Here is a 19,856-nt window from a genome sequence, read left to right on the forward strand (position 1 = left end):
TAGCACTTCATTGAGTAATGCCATTGATCGCTGAACGTACCTTAAGCCACAATCTCTCTTACGTGCTTATTCGCCCTAGTAATCATCATGATCTAAATTTGATAAGAAAAATCATCAGGATTTATTGTCATTGTGATTTCGTTTCATGTTGGGTTCTAGTGATTGGTCGTCACGATATCACAGTTGTAGATCCTACTCTGGTTTTTTGGAACAGGATTACTGAATCACGAGTGTCTCTTCAAGCGGCTGATCCAATTGCTTGGTTGTTTTCCCATACCTTACTCCTTGTTTCATCTTTCTGGCGTGCTGTCATGCTATCTCAAGGGATGTATACAAAGTTACATATTGATGTCTCTCACATGTAAGTCTTCAGGTCATATCCTCCCTTTCTCTCCCATTGACGGTCTCTCTTTCTCTCCCATTGACGGTCTCTCTTTCTCTCTCTCTCTCTCTCTCTCTCTCTCTCTCTCTGGGGTGTGCACTCTCTGCTGGTGGTGCACAGAACACTCATACAAGAGTAATAGCAACAATAATCCAAGCATTATCCCGCTGGGTGTGTTTGAACTCAGCTGTTGATTATGTTTGTTGAAATTGAACTCCATTACAGGTCCGGCATAAGTTTACCTTATCTCAGAGTAGTAGCTCGGCAATTAGGACAGATTCTCTGTTAAGCTGGGAGTTCTCTCTCCTATCCTCGAGTCTTAACGTCCATTTTTGAAAGGTATCGAATAGATCCTTTGGTGCTCCCTCTGATCTTTGGCAAACTACATCCGGCTTAACTTTTCTTTTCTTACTTTTCTCCGGCATTGTTAGATGATAAAGTGTCAATAGTCCTTCGCCAGTGCGAAAGTTCCTCCCATTACTGTTTCAGGATTCATTACTTCAAAAACTTCAAAAGCATTGTCATTCAAGACACTGGGAGTAACTTAGATGGGTACTGAACCATGCACTAGTTTAAGCTGATACGAGACGGTCTATGGAGTCGTGGATAAGTAGAGCAACGGACTTGTCATACCCAGACGGAACTCCATGGTTATGGAGTTGTAGTCTCCCTCGGCCTCTTTTTCGGTACCGAATTTCTATTTCAACACTTGAGCGATGTGTTACTTCGGTTGCACAACATCTTTCACCATGTCTTAACTTTGAGCCAGGCTTGATTCCTAGCGTGATGACCCTTTCGAATGGAAGGTTTCTTCCTCTATGAATGTTGCGTGCAATCGAGATGAAATTCATCGCTTTCTCCCAATCCGTAGATTGTAATTTGCATCTAGAGGCATGAGGTACAATGCACCGACACAAAGGAAAGAGAAATGTCTCTAGACAATTTTTTTTTTTTTTTTAATAAATTAGGAAATTGCGAAAAGGATCAAATTTATTATACGAACTTAAATGTAAAAATTAGATCGGGCAAAACGACTCACGAGCTGTTGGAGAGAGCATGAGTGCGAGCCGCGAGAGAGGGAGAGAGCAGGACTGCGAGAGATGAGAGGAATTAGGTTATTTTTATAGAGAGGAGAGGACCAAGGAGCGTGAGAGCTAGAATTAGTAATTACCAAATTAGAGTTTTTAAAACATAAAAACTAATGTACGCACACTAGTCCGGTCTTGGTTGGGGGTTTCACGCCTGGAACCAATTCGTTCCGGTTTGAGCAATTTTCAGTCCAATTTGATACTTTTGCATACCCCTATTTAGAACTTATTAAATAATTTTTTGGCTCTTCTACAAGTCGCCAATTTTAGATTCTTCTAAGATGTCATTTTTTTCCTGCATGACATGAAAGCTAATTCATTCTTACCACATGTAAAGATATTTACTTTGGTAATTGGAATACGACCCGTCAATTGTAACTGGAATACAACCTGTCAATGTTCACAATTAAGAGAGAGAGAGACCATCAATTGAATTCGGAAAACTAAACCCTTTACACTATGAATGCATACATCAAGAGCAAAATCGAGAGAGAGAGGAGAACGAAAACAAAAGGAGTTTGACTTCAATGTTGAGTCAAAGAAAGTGGGATAGAGAGAGAGAGAGAGAGCAAAACAAACCATCAATTGAATTTGGAAAACTAAACCCTTTACACTATGGATGCATACATCGAGAGCAAAATCGAGAGAGAGGAGAACGAAAACCCAAAAAGGAGTTTGACTTCAATGTGGAGTCAAAGAGAGAGGGGGTTCAAGCGGAGCTCCGGAGGAACGACCCGGTGATTTATCGGATGGGCTTGTCGGTGAACCGGATCAGGTTGTAGACCCATGCCCCGGAAATTGCCCCGACTATTGGTGCCACGATGTAGATCCACAGCTTGGCGTAATGGTGAGACACTATCGCCGGACCCAAGCTCCTTGCCGGGTTCATTGATGCTCCCGTTATTGGCCTAAACCACCATCAGATGAAAGAAAAAAAATCACAAAATAATCATCACAAAATCCCTAATTTCTGCCCAAATTCGTACTTTGTTTCTTAGCAAAAGAAAAGGTTGACAGCCAATTATTGGGAAAATGATATCGGTCATTCAAATAACTTTCATTTTAAATTGACGGCCAAGCGTTACTTGAGAAAAGGTTGAGGATGGCCTTTTCGATAAAGATGTATCTTATGTTATTTAAATAATTATTTGGAACATCAACATATTATAAGATGTAGTCAATCGCATACCATTCATCTTACTTGAGAAAGGACGTTACCAATTTTACATTTTTTACATTGTAAATGTTCTTTTATTCTATTTGTTAGAATATCATAGCAAAGCAAAAAGCTTCTTCTTTTGTGCCCCCGAAAATCGTAATTTCAATATTGAGACGGTTTACGCAATATAATAATTTAAATAATCATGGTCAAATAAGAAGAAGAAGTCATTACCCTGCAAACAACACGTTGAGCAAGACGGTTGCACCGACAGCAAGACCGGCGAATTCTCCTCTCTGCATCAATCGCGAAACATTAATTAACTAATATTAGCTTTGATTAATATTTAAAATGAATCTTTTTCCTCATTCAATAATGTCCGATTTGCTTAGGATGATTTCAAGGATGTCTAACACTTTCCGAGTATGCATACACGAATTTAGCATAATAAGTTTTACGGCACAATTAACAAAAGTATTACATTTTCCTATGACACGACTCGATGTGATTATAAAATTCGAATATGGCACGTGAACACAACTAACCAGCCCTTGTAAGAACTTAGAAGTGGATCGACCCTTTTTGTTAGGATAGCCTAGCATTGTTGGTACGGGCCTTGGTCCTCGAGCCTCTAGGTACTATGCGCAAAATGCATTAATTATTTTCCATGTCCATGAGAATTTCCCATAATTTCTAACTAATCTTATGTGTTTTTATGAGATTTTCATATCCCGCTGGTTCTTAAAGGGATTGTGCATAAAATTTTACTTGTCCACGAATGTCCATTGAAATTTCCCCAATAAACAGCAGGTAATTCAAAGAAAGAAGTTAGAACTCACGGCTCTATTGTCCGTGCCAACGCCAGAGACGATGAACATGAGGTAAAAAGTAATGATGAACTCAAAGACGAACGCTTGCACATCCGAACCGGCCGGTTGTGTCCCCACGAAATGATTGAGCTTTCCGGTGAAGAGCAACCGCAGCGTCCCGCACGCCAATGTCGATCCAATAACTTGCGCCGTTATATAGGGAAGCACCTACACGCCAAGAACAAAATGCAGCCAAGAGGAAAGTTTAGCTTAGCAAAAACATAAAAAAGAATCCTCCGTTAATTGCCTAAACTAATGCTTTTGCCGATCAAGATTTACATAGAAAAAATGAGATTGCAAACGAATGAACCCCCAAGAGGGCTATTTAAATCATTGATTGAAAAAGTTGGATCCGTCAAGCTCTAAAACCGGTGGCTGCTTAGCATCATGTGACTCGGATTGATCAAAAGGTATCAGGACGATTTTATTGGAAATCCTATTGGACAGGATGAAAATAAAGTAAACTTCGAATGGCGCAGACATTATTTAAGGAAACTATTTAGCGGCTCTGCTTTCAGAATAGAACAAACCTTCATTTTTACTTTGTATTCGATAATAGAGAAAATACATACAACAAAATTATATGGAAAACACAGCAAAGAAAGGAAGGAGAGGAGCGAATTTCTTGTTTTGTTATATATGATGGATTGTAGTTTGAGGTTTTATATTTAGGCAAATGAAAGAGGGGTTGGTAAAGAACAAATTAAACCAACCGGCTTGATATTTATAAATCGAGCCCTTCCAAAATTGTTGCAATAATCAATGCAAAATAATGTATTTCATGAATTGTCATAACAGTTGAAATAGCCAATAGTTATTGATCCCAAATTGTTTTGCATTATGGTTCACCTATTCTAAAAGGAAGATAGACAAAAATAGTTAGGAGCTTGGACTTCCGAAGAGATATGATCGCACCTGATTCCATGGAAACCTCCTGCAGGTGGCGAAAGCAATGGTGACGGCCGGGTTGAAATGGGCGCCGGAGATGTGCCCGACCGAGTACACCAACACCATCACCGCCAAACCCCACACCATCGATATCCCTGGAAGCGTCACCACCTTTCGTTGTCCAAGTTCACCGCCACCGACCCGCAACCGGCGAATATCAAGAAGTACGTCCCAAAGACCTCCGCGATCAACTGCAACATTTTGAGTAATTTGGGATCAAACCTTTTCGTACCGAAAGTCCTAAATTCTCTGCATATTATTATAAGTTTGAGGAGTCTAAATGCCATGGCAGTGCAGTACACAATATGTGCACCTCAAAGGATTCTTGATGAACATTTATATTTTAAGTGAACACGCGAAAAAGAAAGTAAAAAACAAAAAAGGAGACGAGAAGGTAGGGTTTGGGGGGAAAAAGAGTCTCCATTAGAACGAAAGTAACCTTTTGAACACATGGAAAAGAGAACATAATGCCTTTGATCTCTTGCTTGGTTCTGGAATTGTCTTTTATTTCCAAGACAACTTCACTGTCTCCATTGCTCCCACTGGTCTGATCTGCCATTTTCTGCAAATTCAAGGTAAGGAGCAAACGGCAGCTTTTCAGGATTGACCAGAAGGGGAGAGAATTCGCCGGTATGCGTTCGAACCGTGTGACATTTGAATAGAAGCAGGCCCTATTTATACTTGTACCTGAGAGAGATCGATGTGGATTAAGATTGTGTATGACAGCCTGGATTTCTAAAAGTATTTATCGCGCTTCTAAATTTGTTTTTCCTAAGTAGAGACTTAAAAAAAAAATGCAACATTGAAAAGGCATGATGACTTGTGAACAGACGTGGCGCTGGAGGTCGATTTATCCCCCTCAAGCTGAAATAGAGTAAGGCACAAATTAGATTTATAATTTGAGCAAATTCCTGGATATGATGCCTATTTGTGGTTGGCATTATCGGGTTTGAGATTGGAACTTGATATGTTATTTGACCTATCTTTGAATGTGAGTCAATCTTGGGTTAGGCTATAATTGGCTGGTGTTTTTGAGTATCTAGGAAACTAGATATTTGCTTTGTCCAATTATGGGACTAAGGGGGCAAAATAGATTTATTTTGAAGACGTGTTTTGTGAATTGTCTATATTAGACCTAACTCTACCTCTCATGAGCTGTTACTGCATGAGGCCTTCCTAGATTGGCCTTGTTTGCTTCACGTTGGCTTGAAATATCCTCAATGTCAGTGATTTGCCATTGGTAAGGGAGTGTTTAAGGTCTTGAGTGATTAGTGACTTCTTTTTGTCGTAACATATCGAATGTCTGATTGCATGGACGCTTTATCTTTTGTTAATAAATTGAAAGATGATACTACGATGTAAAATTTTGAAATAGGACTGAAAGCTGGATTATCTAATTTAAAATTACTCAATAATGAAAAATGAATTTTTGATGGTATTGACTCTTGATTTCAACTGTAAAAAACATTTATTTCCATTAGTTCATCCTATCGTTTTAGGAAGATTGAGTTCTATTAAAAAATTCAGTAGTAACTCAATGCGAAGCTTATAATATATGTTCACTAGTTTAAAAGTATAGATGGTCTCCATAATTATAGTCTCGTTAATTTTTTTTTCCTAAATAATGCTGCTTCTTTTTGTTTTTTTGGTCAAATAGTATCCTTAATGCCACTTTTCAAGTAATCAAACGTGGAAATTGTCGCAATTTGTTCAATTCACTTTAAACTATACGATAAATATTTTAAATAAAGTAGATCCTTCTAAAAGCTTGACGTTGATATATTATAAAAATCATGACCGGCACTTCTTTTACCTCAAAACCTATATTATCTTAAACAAATTAAATAGAAATTGAAAAAAAAATTATGTTTTAAGGAACATAATCAGTATATCCATAATACCTTTGTTTAAAATATTCAGCGATATGAAATTGAAAATTCTTTTAAAATCTACGTCCATGAAATTAAATTTGATAATTGAAGTCACTAGCTTTTCGCAATGTAGTCAATGAGATGTCAGACAAAAAGTTATGTTCAATCAAAGTTTGGTCAAATTTGTAAAAACTTTACACAAATATTTTTCCCAATTTGACTATCACGGGCTTTCCTTAAGTTTAATAATTGAGTTAACGGGACATCAATGGAAATACTATATTAAGTCAAAATTTGGCCGAATTTGTGTAAAAATCACATGAAAAGTTTTCAAAAGTTTTCTCAATTTAATGAATTGAAACTAATAGACCCATCAAATGAGTAGGCCGGGACGAAAATAGTCCATCCAACTCAAATTGACTTATTTATTTAGTTTTTGTCCTTTTTTTTCGCAATATAAATTTAGTGGTCCTTATCCGATCCTAAACCAAATTTTCTCCTTAATTAGTTGCGGGCAACTCCATAGATCAATTCGTCAAGTACTGAGGCAGCTCGGGGATCGGGTTTTGGACTGGGACGTGGACATAACTGTGAGGTGAATGGCGCTGGTTCTTACCCGAGTGACTAGTAATGCCCTCCCTCTTCTTTGCTCTCGTAAATCGATTCGCTTCCAAGTATTGACCGGCCACGGTGGCCATCTCCTTCGAAACTAACGCTATAGGATCTTTTCATATCCGACAAACAAACCCACAACCAAAACACAATGGCCAAGAACAACCCAAAACTCCACCACGCATTCGAGAGGTTTTGCAAGTGATGTACCTCTCTTGAACCCCACTGTCTCGTCATCGACTCCGGTTTACTCGGCAAAACACTAGGACTGGACGCACTTCTTCTGGATGAGACCGAATCATCGAGCGAGTTTGTGTGGAGCACATCATATGTTGGGATATAATACGCGAAATAACGAGATGCTCGATTTATATCAACGCGAAATCGCTGAAAATAAACCTAAAAATAAGGATACTAGAAATTTACGCGATTCGATCCGAATATCTATCAGACTTACGTATGTAAGAAAATGCGAAGAAATAATCCACTATAATCAGTATCGAGTTCTGATCGATCAATCGCCAGTGTTTCCACACTTAGATTTAACCAAAAACCCAAAGTATTTATAAATAAACAGCTTCACTTAGGAATAAAACTCACAGCACAAGAATACCACATTCAAGTCGTACGCCAAAAAGAAAAAGATCTCAAGCTTTCACGTGTAGCTCATCTCTCTCGGCAGCGTGCGGCTTCTCGCGGATCGTTGTACGTAGGGCTTCGGTGGACGTTGAATGGCTACTTCACATGTAGGGTTTTGTTTTCCTTTTATACGTGTGCCCCAAAAGTCAAATTCTTGACTTGGGCCCACCATCCACGTGCAGGCTTTCTTTCTTTTGTTTCCGTGGCCGAGCAAAGAGAATCCGCTGAAGAATTGCGTGTGTGCCCATTTGGGCCCCACCTGCATAAGAAGAATTCGGCCATCCCAAAAAGGAAACCTCCTGGAGACTTCGGTGTAACGTCCATGTGTATATGTCCAAAGAAGAAATTCTTCTTTTTATCTTTATCCGAGTTGAAATATAATTGGGAAAAACTTTATCGACAAATTTAATTTATCCGAATTCAAACTCGAGACATAATTTAACAATTCTCCACCTTAACTCAGTGTTTGAAACCAAGTTATGGTGCTCATCATCCATGCTACTCTCACAATGCCCCGACAGGCATTTACTCTCCATAGACACCAATAGAGCTCAAGTAGAACTTGAGTTTCGCCAAAGGAATAGACTTAGTCATCATGTCTGTTGGATTATCTGTTGTAGCAATCTTTTCAACAGTAACATTACCCCTAACTAAGACATCTTGGATGAAATGATACTTGACGTTGATATGCTTCGTTCGCTCATGATAAACTGGATTATACGCCAAATATATCGCACCTTGGTTATCACAGTGTAGATCCATACTTTTCTGTTCTAACCCAAAGTCCGAGAGCAAATTTTGTAACAATATCGCCTCTTTCGCTACAAAGGTTAGTCCCATGTACTCTGCCTCAGTCGAAGACAAGGCAATGTGATCCTGTAAAGACGCTTTCCAACTAATTGCACCACCCGCTAGCGTAAACACGTACCCTGCTAAAGATTTGCAATTATCCGAGTCATCGACGTGATCCGAATCCACAAAACCAGTGGTCTCACTGCTATTGTTGTCCCTCCGGTACACTATACCCACGTCTGTTATACATCGCTGCCTCGACACCGGGAATGCTCTATTTCCATTAAACTACCCATTTACTTCCAACAATCTTTTGGTTCTTGAGTACTTTGACTAGCTCCCATGTCTGATTTCGATGGAGTAATTCCATCTCTTCACTCATAGCCCCTAGCCACTGTGACGACTCCGAACTAGCCATCACCTTAGAGTAAGACGGAGGCTCATCTATCTTCACCTCATCACCTATAGTCAATGCATAAGCAATATATGTATAACCATAATGTACCAGTGGTTTAGTTGCCTTCTCTATCTATCTACGGCTATAGTCTGCTACGGCTTTGCTAGTTGTTCACTATCACCGACTTCAGGAACTGTAGCTTCATTTGCAGTCTCAACTTCTATTACCTTCGAGGTCTTTAGAGTCTTTACCTAAAGCTCCACCTCACTAATGGCACAATGATCTATCTTCTCTACTAATTGTGTCTTAGAACTCCTCCGTTAAAGCATTGTAGTCTCATCGAAGATCACATCTCTGTTGATTAGAAAACTGGGTGATTTGGGATCGGTGCACCATAGTCGGTAGCCTTTCATCCCATGTGCATAACCCAGAAATATGCACTTCTTCGCCCTCGGCTCAAGCTTACCATCACTCGCATGAGCATATGCAAGACATCCGAATATTCGTAATTCGGAATAATCAACAGGTTTTCTCGATCATACTTCCTCAGGAGTCTTCCACTCGATAGCAGATGATGGAGATCGATTAACTAGGTAACATGACGTATTCACTGCTTCGACCCAAAATTCCTTGCCAAGTCTTACATGCGAAAGCATGCATCGAGCTCGCCCAAGCAAAGTTCTATTCTTCCGTTCTGCCACACCATTCTGCTAAGGTGTCCTAGGTACTGTACGATGTTTCACAATACTTTCTTTCTCGCAGAACTCGGTAAAATCTTTACCACAGAACTCCAAACCATTATCGGTTCTCGGGCACTTAATTTGTTTATCCGATCGCTTCTCAATCAATGCCTTGAATTTCTTAAACCGATCAAACACATCATATTTGTGCTTTAGAAAGCAAACCCACACCTTCTTCAAATAATCATCGATAAATGTCAACATATATTGGGCACTTCCTTTCAAAGGAACCGAAGATAGGCCCCAGGCGTTTAAATGAATATATTCAACTTATCGTGTGACACCCCGAACCCTTCGTAGGTCGCCACCAGCGCCAATGTTACACCTTATTACCTTTCTCCTTAGAAGATGCATCGTAATTTATAAACACATTTTTTTTAAAAACAAAACGGTCCTAACGCGACTCATTAGCGGAAGCAAATTAAAACATCACTATCTCTCCCCCTTCCAACCATGATACAAATACACACCACTAATCACCATAATTTTATAGACAAGCCACGACACTTTATTTACATATATTTTCAAGATGGGACTTCTTTTGGGTCGGTACATCAAAAAGGAAAAGCTAGGACTTAGCCATGTCCAGCCTAAAACCTAAAAAAGAATCCCTCGACCCTCTACATCACATGTGCACAACCCCCATCATAAGTGTCGGCTAACTATTCAAAAAAAACAGCTCCTACTGCGTCACGCACAGGCCTCACACCCACCCGGTGCGTCGAGCGCCGCAAGGCGGCATCATCCCTCTCATCACCCCATCGCGGCGAATGTGGACAGAAACAAACTCTTGGACAATCGGGCCCCCAGCCAGGCCTATGTCGTATGAGACAAAACAGCGCACACGTATGTAGGTGAGTCTAGGTACGGAAGGACAGTTGAACTCCTCACACTCTACCTCGACGTCGGACGGTAACCCATAAAATGCACCCCGCGTGACGGCAGGAAACGGCATATTGCTAATCTGAAATGTTGGTCCCCAAAGGGGTGAGTATAACCACTCAGTAGATAAGGAATCCAATAACAACTCAATGCATCATGCAAATCATACATGCATTGCAGGCGTTACTTACCTTGAAGCCATGCGCATACTATCATGCATCATCATATCAATTTATAACACATACATGTGTATCATCATCGTATCATACATGTCATCATCATCATGACATCATCACATTACACATGTCATCATCATCATGGCATCATTATATCATATATGTCATCATCGTCATGGCATCATCACATTACACATGTCATCGTGCCATATCATATATCATCATCATCATCATCGCCGTCGTCAATCATCATGCATATCATAATGCCATATCGTATATCATCATCGTCGTCGTCGTCGTCATGCATGTCATCATGCATATCATATCATGGGTGATCATCATTATTTCACATCACATATCATCATCATGCATATCATCATGCATATCATATCATGGGTGATCATCATTATTTCACATCACATATCATCATCATCATCATCATCATGCATATCATCACGCATATCATATCATGAGTGATCATCATTATTTCACATCACATATCATCATCATCATCATCATCATCATCATCATCATCATCATCATCATGCATATCATATCATGGTTTAATTTCCACTTTTAGCTTTCAATTTGATCACCACATCACCCATTCCTCAAATCATCAATTTCATCATCCCCTTGGGCAAAGACCTCCGAGGCTTCGGCATTGACCTCCCGGGCCACCGGGCATCCGGCCCCCCACATTCCGAGCATCTTGCATCCCAACTGGCATCACGAGGCATTCCCTTCGGGCAAAAACCTCCGATAGGGCTTCCGGCATTTACACTCGCCGGGCATCCCGCACCCCAAATCCTAGCATCGTGAGGCATTCCCTTTGGGCAGAAACCTCCGACAGGGCTTCCGGCCCCCCACATTCCAAGCATCCTGAATCTCCCAGGGAAATCCGGCAATGCATCTCTATACATTCCGGCTCATCCTCCACCACAACCACTTCCTCACTTATCATTATCCACATTTACCATTATTTTGATCTCAATTTAACATGGCATATGGCGTGACATCAAACAAGTCATACTTGGCATAGGATTCACACATGCATCTCGATTCAATGTCATACATATACCGAGACTTTATCATACATGCAACAAGATGAATTTAATGGAATTTATGGCCAATAAAATAAACTATTTTATTTTATTTTTCTTTTTATTTATTTATTTAAATTCCAACTTTTGTCATTTCCATAAATTTAATATCAACAAATTCCCAAAATTATGAAAATTACAGAAAATATTAAACAAGCCAATAGGATGATAATTTCATACAAAATACATGGCCAAATAACATTTCACAAAATTTCCAATTTTCACAAAGCATCATATAATTTTCGGATGAAACCAGAATGCATGGTTTCCGAAGAAATTCGATTAAAATATCTATATGGCCTCCAAAAATTACGAAATTTTACAGAGTTATATCCAAGACATTTTCGTACAACTTTCATGAAAAACTCCAAGCCATATTATTTTTAGATTATTTTATACTGTCTCACGAAGCTTCTGGATCCATTACCGCATCGTCCAGTGTACACATCTCCGAAATATTGAGATTTCACCTACCTATTCTCTTTCTTTTCCTCTGAAATTTGGATATGTTATACATTAAGATGTCCTCTACAAGTTTCGTGAAGAGATCTAAGTCATATAACCAGAGTATAGTCATCATCTATGTCCATGAAGTCTCGGGTATCTCGGAATACATCACCAGAATCATCGTCTTCAAGATCTAGTTGATTTACTAGGATATACTTGTTCATTTCACTTCAAATTTGAGTATGTTGTATTTAAGATATCTACTACAACGTTCATGAAGAAATCGAAGTGAGATTCTCATCAAAAACCAACATGCAACCACGAATCCAGCAAGAGGTCAGTAAAAACTCTCCAGATCTGAGGTCTCCATAGGATGAGACTTTAACCCTTCAAATCTCCATCATTTTCCACGAAATTTCAGTATATTGTAGTTCAAGATGTTAGCTACAACTCTCATGAAGAAATCGAAGCCAAAATCGGACTCTAAACACACATGCAAGCTCAAACAACATTCTGACTCACATGATCCGAGCAAGAACAGTCACACCATTCACATACAACTCATCCATGCTTCGGTATTTCTCATCTAACACCCAAGAATTTAACATGCAAACAACATTCAAGCATGCAATAGAAGCTAGATGACTCCCACTTGCCTCTAGATCGGTTGGTCGACAGCGAACACGGCGGTGAACACGGCGGCACACAGCGGTTCCTCCTCCTCTCTCTCGGCCGCTCCCCCTCTCTCGCACGATCTCTCTCTCTCTCTCTCTCTCTCTCGCACAACTCTCTCTCTCTCTCTCTCTCCTTGGGCGAGCAAATGACTGGCCACCCTTCTCTCTCTCTTCCCTCTTATATCCCCCCTAAAGCTCATCATTTGTAATGATTGCTTTGCCTTAACCATGGCCAATGCATGCCCTTCTTTGTGCCACTTGTTACAACACTTGCATCCATCATGGACCTTGGAGTTGGGCTTTTATTGGGCCGGTCGACCACTTCTCTTGGGCCTCTATTGGGCCGGCCATTCGGCCCACTAAGCTTAGGCCAATAGGCCTAAGGCCCATCCCAAAAATTAACTTTTTCCTCCTTCCTTTTTTTTTTTTGAATTTCTTCTATAAATATTAGTAAATTTCAATTTTCATCTTGGCCAAAGTCTTGTGACATTTTATTTATTGAAATTTACTTTATAAAGTACATGGCCAAGCATAAATTATTAATCCATCAAATTTAAATTTTCAAAATCATAAGCACAAATCATCTAATTAAAAGACTAATGGCTAAAGCATAAGCTATGGAAATTTTTATCACATAATTAGAGACTTTAACACACCTTATGGCTTGTCAATGAATTTTGGGATGCCACAGATCGTTTGGTCGAATGAGTAGCTATAGTAAACTTAACTCAGTTCTGCTTTCCATAGATGCAAAGTGCTCACATAAGTCCAAATTACCTGTCTTCGACCCTTCAACAACATCCTTTCACTTAGCATTGTCATACTTGCCTTACTCATGTGCCCTAAATGCATATGCCATAACTGAGTCAAGTTAGAGTCTAACTCACTTGAAAAAACTGCAGCGGTTCCAGTCACAGTTTCTCTTAGTAGATGATAGAGAGTATTCACTTTCTTCCATTTCATCACTGTCATAGCACCTTGAGAGATCTTCATTATGTGGCAGGCACCCCGAAGCGACCAAGGTCACCACATCTTACCGAAGAAGTACCTTAGTTCCTAGGCATTATTATTATTATTATTATTATTATTATTATTATTTTTTTAAAACGGTCCCAGCGACTCATTAGTGGAAGCAAAACTTATATTGCCATCTCTCCCCCCAACAATCATGATACAATTGCACACCCCTAAACATCATAAGAAAAAATAGAGCCCAGACACTTTTATTTACATATTTTCATGATGGATTTTTCTTGGGTCGGTACATCAAAAGAAAAGCCAAGACTTGTAGCTATACTCGGCCATAACCCCAAAAAGAAACACTCGACTCACTATGTCTATCGTGTAAGATCCCCCATCAACTAGTATCGGCTACTTTCCAAAAAATTGCAGCTCCTACTTCTCACACAGGCCCTCACACCCATCCCGGTGCGTCAGGCGGTGGTGGCGGCAACATCCCTCGCATCGCCCTATCTCGTCGAACGTGAACCGATATGAACTCCTGAATGACAGGGTTCTCAGCCAGGCCTACATTGTACATCACTATCGCACGAACCCGAATAAACGTAAGACCAGGAATGGTAGGACAGTCGATCTCCACGCACTCGACCTCCACATCCGAAGGAAGGCCGTAAAAGATGCCCCGCGTGACAACAGGGAGCAGCATCTTACTAATCTGAAATGTTGGTCCCCGAATGGATGAGTACAACCACTCAGCAGGTAAATGACCAATAAACCACTCAATGCATCATGCCCCACACTCATCACAAACATAGCATAACACACATCATTAAAGCATCCATGCACAATTTACCTTGATATCATGCACATGTCATCATATCTCATGTACATACATCATCATGTCATACTCTTACCATCATATCGCATGTACCATCATCATTACCATGCATCCATGCACTCATCATCATCATATCACATGTACCATCATGCCATAGGTGCACATACATCCATGCACTTACCATCATCATATATCACATGTGCCATTATCATTATGCATCCATACACATATCATCATCATGTCATAGGTGCACAAACATCCATGCACTTACCATCATCATATATCACATGTGCCATTATCATTACCATGCATCCATACACATATCATCATTGTGTCATAGGTGCACAAACATCCATGCACTTACCATCATCATATATCACATGTACCATCATTATTACCATGCATCCATTCACATATCATCATTATTTCATGCATATACCATCATGCATAATTCAATTTCAATTTCTCAATTTCATCCTTTCATTTTGGACCGCCACATTTCTCTTTCCCAGGACCAATGTTTGCATCCCACATTCATCACTTGCACCCCACCTGGCATCGCGAGAACCATCTGGCACAATACGTGCTGGGCATCCGACACAATACCTGCCAGGCATCTCATACCCCAACTGGCATCACAAGGCATCCCCCGGCTCAATACTAGCCAGGCTTCCGGCTCCCCCACTCTCCGGGCATCTCAAAACTCCCGAGAACCCTCCGAAATCCGACCATTCCAGGCCACTGGGCAACCAGCTATACCATTCTAGCCAGGCATCCTGACACTCCCAGGGCATCGTCGGCTCACACCTCCGACGACCTTCTCACTTATTTCAATTCACATCTTCAATTATAGTTCAATTTTAACATGGCATGTGATGTGATGGCAATCAAGATCATTTTCATCTTTTGATTCATACATGCATCTCCAATTATCATCATACATGCAGCAAGACACAATCAATCCTAACAATACAATTCATGGAGTCCATACAATTTAGAATAGTCCATTTATCATGCCTTTTTGAAGTTTACTAAATTCCAGCTTGTACCTTTTTAGAAACATTTAAATTAAATATTCCATATGATTCTCAAAAATCATGAAATCAAGACATATGATAGACAAGACAATAAGATAACAATTTCATGAAAAACACATGTCCAAAAGAGTTTCACACAAGAAAATATTATTCACACAAATACAGCATGTAATTTCGGATAGAAACAGATTGCGCAATTTTTGAAATAATTCGATTAAAATACCCGAATGACCTCCGAAAATTATGAAATTTTACCAAGTTATATTTAAGACACTAAAATAGATTTTTTATGCAGACATATATGCCCAATTCGTTCTAGATAATTTTCTATAGGCGTCCGAAGCTCCTGATTCTAGCACCGAAACGTCCAGTATAGTTATCTCTGAAATATCGAGTTTTCACCCACTTATTCTTCTTCGTTTCCTCTGAAACTTGGATATGTTGTGCCTCAAGAGGTGCCCTACAACTTCCATTAAGGGATCTAAGTGAAATTTCCAAAGAAGTCACCATATGGGTCCAAGAAATCTCAGGTGTCCAGTACCGTATTTCCAGATTTACCGTCTTCAAGAGAAAGTCGATTCACTAGGCTAAACTTGCTCATTTTACCTCAAATTTGAGTATGTTAGTCTTTAGGATGTTACCTACAAGTTTCATGAAGAATTCGAAGGGAGATCCTCGATAAAAAGTGACATGCAGCACACAAAACCATCAAGAGGTCGACGAAACCGTTCCAGATCTAGCCTTTTCGTAGAGGATGCGTTTCGCCCCTTAAAACTCAGCCTTTTTGTCTGAAATTTTAGTATGTTATACTTTGAGATGTTGTATACAACTTTTATGAAGGAGGCGAAGTCAAAATCGAACTTGAAACATGCATGAAAGCCTCCACAAGTTTCTGGGTCAGGCGGTTTACACGAAATCAGCAAGCTTTTTCAAGAACAAGTCACACTCTAGCTTCGGTTTTGCCTACCCCTACCACCAACCAATCACACATGCAAGACACACATGCAAGAGTAGAAATCGATCCTAACTTGCCTCTAAGATCAAGCGGATGGCGGCACATGAATGGCACACCGGCGACGGACGAACGGACGGCGTGCGGGCGGACCAACGGCGAACTCCTTCCTCTCCTCCTTCTCGGTTCCTCTCTCTCGCAACTCTCTCTCTCTCTCTCTCTCACTCTCACTTGGATGGTAGCCCTCAACCAGCCACTCCCTCTCCCCTTTTATTTCCCTTAAGCCACAATCATTAGTAATGATTAGTAGCCACCCTTGATAGCCAATGCATGAAGCCTCCTCTTGCCACTTGGCATGGCTCATGCAAGATGGGCTTGGGCTTGGGCTTGGAAGAAGTGGGCCGGCCACTCTTCCCCTCCTTGGTCGACGACAGCCTCCCCATGGGCCGGCCATCTTGGCCCACCAAGATCCATACTCTTGGGCCTAAGGCCCAACCTAATTAAACCCACAATTTCACTTTCAATTATTCATCTTTAATTCTTTCTTTTATAGATTTCAAATTTTAAATTTCACATGACCAAAATCTTGTAATATTTTATCCATAGGAATTTAGTCTATGAGGTGCATGACCAAGAATAAATCATTCTCATTAATTTATCCTATAATACTAATTTAAAAACTCATGAACACAAGCCTATATCAATTAGTCTTAAGAGGAAACTAATGGCTAAAGCATAAACCATAGGTAATTCCATTACCTAATTATGGGCTTTAATACACCTTAGAACTTGTCTTGAATTTTGGGATGCCACACATTACTCCACTTTCAACTATATACCGACACCCGATGTCATCAAGTGTCCCCAGAGAAATAAGGTTCTGCTTGAGCTCCGGTACATGCCTCACATCTATTAATGTGTGAACCACCCCATCGTGCATCCAAATCCGTATTGTCCCTATCCCCACAACCTTACAAACTGTATTTTTCCCCAGAAGAACCCTACCACTATTTGCAGCTTGGTAAGTAGTAAACCAATTCTTATGAGGCGTCATGTAATAAGAATACCCCGAATTTAGCACCCATTCATCTCCCGATAAAGTAGCAATCACACATAAGACGGCTTCTACATCAATAGTGCTCCCTTAGCAACGTTTGCCACACTTTGCTTATGGCATTCTGCTTATCAACTTTATTTCTCCGCTTTGGACAATCTCTCCTGATGTGCCCCTCCCCGTGACACTCAAAGCACTTCACGTGTCCTTTGGACTTTCTATGGCGTGATTTTGATATGCTTTTACCTATGCTGCTACGAGGCTCTCAATGTTGTTCTCTATCCCGAATCGTCGGTGCTTGCACTGCTCCTTTTCGCCAAACCGTCATCTCGCAACTTTCTCTACCACTCCTTAAAGAATAAGACGGACTTTACCTCTTCTAAGGTAATAATAGTACACCCATGCAACAGCAAATTAGTAAAGTGCTCACATGACTCTAGTAAATAGGCTAACAACATCATGCCATGTTCTTCATCATCAAGTATCTTACCGACATTCTTCAGATCAAACATGAGTTTATTAAATTCATCTAGGTTGGTTCTGATAGACGTACCTTCAGAATATCTAAACTAAAACATCTTATTCAGCATATACAAGCGATTGTTCAAACCTTTCTTCACATAGAGTGCTTGAAGTTTTGCCCATAACGCTGGGGCATCCTTCTCCTCAGCAACCTCTATTAAGAGCTCATCCGTCAAATTTAATAGGATTATGCTCTTTGCTTTTTCAATCAATTATACCCTCTCAGAGGCTTTCATTATAATCGGCAACTCATCTTCACCATCCAGTGCATTGACCAAACCTTGTGTTGTCAATAATGCCTGCATCTTGATGCTCAATAACACAAAGTTATTGCTCCCATCAAACTTCTCAATCTCAGATTTCCTCTAAGACATAATTGCAATAACATAATTTCCAGATAATAATTAGACAAACAAAAACTCCAAATCATAATCAAGAAATCCTTCCCCAAGCTCTGATACCAATTGTTGGGATATAATACGCGGAAACGACAGAATCTTGCAATTTATAGCAACACGAAATCGCTAGAAAAATAAACCTAAAAAATAAGGACACTAGAAATTTACGTGATTTGGTCCGAATATCGGTACCTACGTCTACTGGGAGAGCCAGCAGCAAATAATCCACTATAATCAGGGTATCATGGTTTACAATCGCGCAATCGCTCAAGTGTTTTCCACACCTAGATTTAACCCCAAACCCAAAGTGTTTATAAATAAACAGCTCACTTGGGAATAAACTCATAGCACAAGAATACTACACTGAAGTCGTACGTCAAAAAGAAAAGATCTCAAGCTTTCACGTGCAGCTCCTCTCTCTCTCTCTCAGCGTGCGGCTTCTCGCGGATCGTTGTACGTAGGGCTTCGGTGGACGTTGAACGGCTACTTCACATGTAGGGTTTTGTTTTCCTTTTATATGTGTGCCCCAAAAGTCAAATTCTTGACTTTGGCCCACCATCCACGTGCAGGCTTTCTTTCTTTTGTTTCCATGGCCGAGCAAAGAGAATCCGCTGAAGAATTGTGTGTGTGCCCATTTGGGCCCCACCTGCATAAGAAGAATTCGGCCATCCCAAAAACGAAACCTCCTGGAGACTTCGGCGTAACGTCCATGTGTATATGTCCAAAGAAGATATTATTCTTTTTATCTTTATCCGAGTTGAAATATACTTGGGAAAAACTTTATCGACAAATTCGATTTATTTGAATTCAAACTCGGACATAATTTAACAATTAACATTGGCTCAATATTTGAAACCAAGTTATAGTCTCATCATCCATCTTCCTTTCCCAACGTCCCGACGGGCGTTTACTCTCCACAGACACCAATAGAACCCAAGTAGAACTTAAGCTTCGCCAAAGGAACAGACTTAGTCATCATGTCTTCTGGGTTATCTGCTATAGCAATCTTTTTAACAGTAACATTACCCCTAACTAAGACATCTCGGATGAAATGGTACCTGACGTTGATATGCTTGGGGTTATCTGGTGAAGAGTGTGAGGCAGAAGGGTAGAACATAACTGGTCCGTGAGAGTGGTGTCGGGACGGTTGGTGCTAGGAGTTCTAGGATATAATGATTATATCACTTAGGAGCTCTGAAGACAGGGTAGGCCTCCCGTGCACAAACTGGTCGGAAGCTTATGCCACTCTCCTGATAAGGCCATGGTAGGCCGAAACCAGTTGTTGTGCCTAAATGGATCTGCTGTCTCATTCAATG

The 19,856-nt window shown here is 40.2% G+C and overlaps 1 pseudogene; it reads right to left on the reverse strand.

Annotated features, from left to right (window-relative positions):
• Nucleotides 1-2,212: 2,212 nt before the first annotated feature.
• LOC104446830 lies at nt 2,213-19,657 on the reverse strand (annotated as a pseudogene).
• Between the last annotated feature and the right edge of the window lie 199 nt (nt 19,658-19,856).

This window comes from Eucalyptus grandis, chromosome 5 (assembly GCF_016545825.1).
Source record: "Eucalyptus grandis isolate ANBG69807.140 chromosome 5, ASM1654582v1, whole genome shotgun sequence".
NCBI lineage: Eukaryota > Viridiplantae > Streptophyta > Magnoliopsida > Myrtales > Myrtaceae > Eucalyptus > Eucalyptus grandis.